The sequence below is a fragment of the Grammomys surdaster genome, unplaced genomic scaffold, assembly GCF_004785775.1.
Source record: "Grammomys surdaster isolate TR1022 unplaced genomic scaffold, NIH_TR_1.0 591, whole genome shotgun sequence".
NCBI classification, from domain to species: domain Eukaryota; kingdom Metazoa; phylum Chordata; class Mammalia; order Rodentia; family Muridae; genus Grammomys; species Grammomys surdaster.
Window position 1 is genome coordinate 277580 of NW_021605010.1, and position 616 is coordinate 278195.

At 42.0% G+C, this 616-nt stretch overlaps 1 protein-coding gene across 1 annotated transcript in view; it reads left to right on the plus strand.

Annotated features, from left to right (window-relative positions):
* The window catches only part of LOC114633369 (cytochrome P450 2B1-like), a 39487-nt gene that overhangs the window by 4388 nt on the left and 34483 nt on the right, over nucleotides 1-616 (plus strand). The window lies entirely within an intron of this gene.

Sequence of the window (616 nt, forward strand, 5' to 3'; positions counted from 1 at the left end):
CTCTCTCTCTCTCTCTCTCTCTCTCTCTCTCTCTCTCTCTCTCTCTCCCCCTATCTCTCCTTTCCTCCTCCCGCCTCTCTCTGTGCATGTGTGTGGTGTGTGTGCTTACGCATGTGTGTAGTGTATGTGCATATGCTTCTGTGTAGAGGCCAGATGATGATGTTACTATCTTCCTCAGTTGTTTTCCACTTAATTAATTAATTAAATTAATTTTAGACAGAGTCTTTCACTTCACTTCTCTTTCTTCTATAAGTTGCCTTTGTCTCTTCACAGAAATAGAAAATAAACTAACATACCAGGAAAACGGTCTACCATTATGGCATGTCACCAACTCTTGTAAAGTTTTCATTTTGAGATAGGGTCTTCCTAAGTTACCCAGGCAAGGACTGATGTTTAATCTCAGCCTTCCTAATGCTGAGATTAGCAGCATGGGCTGCCATGCCCATTCTTGGACTCCACTTTCTTTAACAACACTTTATTTTTCTTTAATGGAGAGAGAGTTGGAGAGAGAGGAGGAAGTACCCTTCTTTTGATGTTCAGCCAATGCCTGTCTGGATCCAGGACACAACCTTGAAGAAGTGCACTTCAGTGACTTAGGAGAAAGGTCAGAAAACCA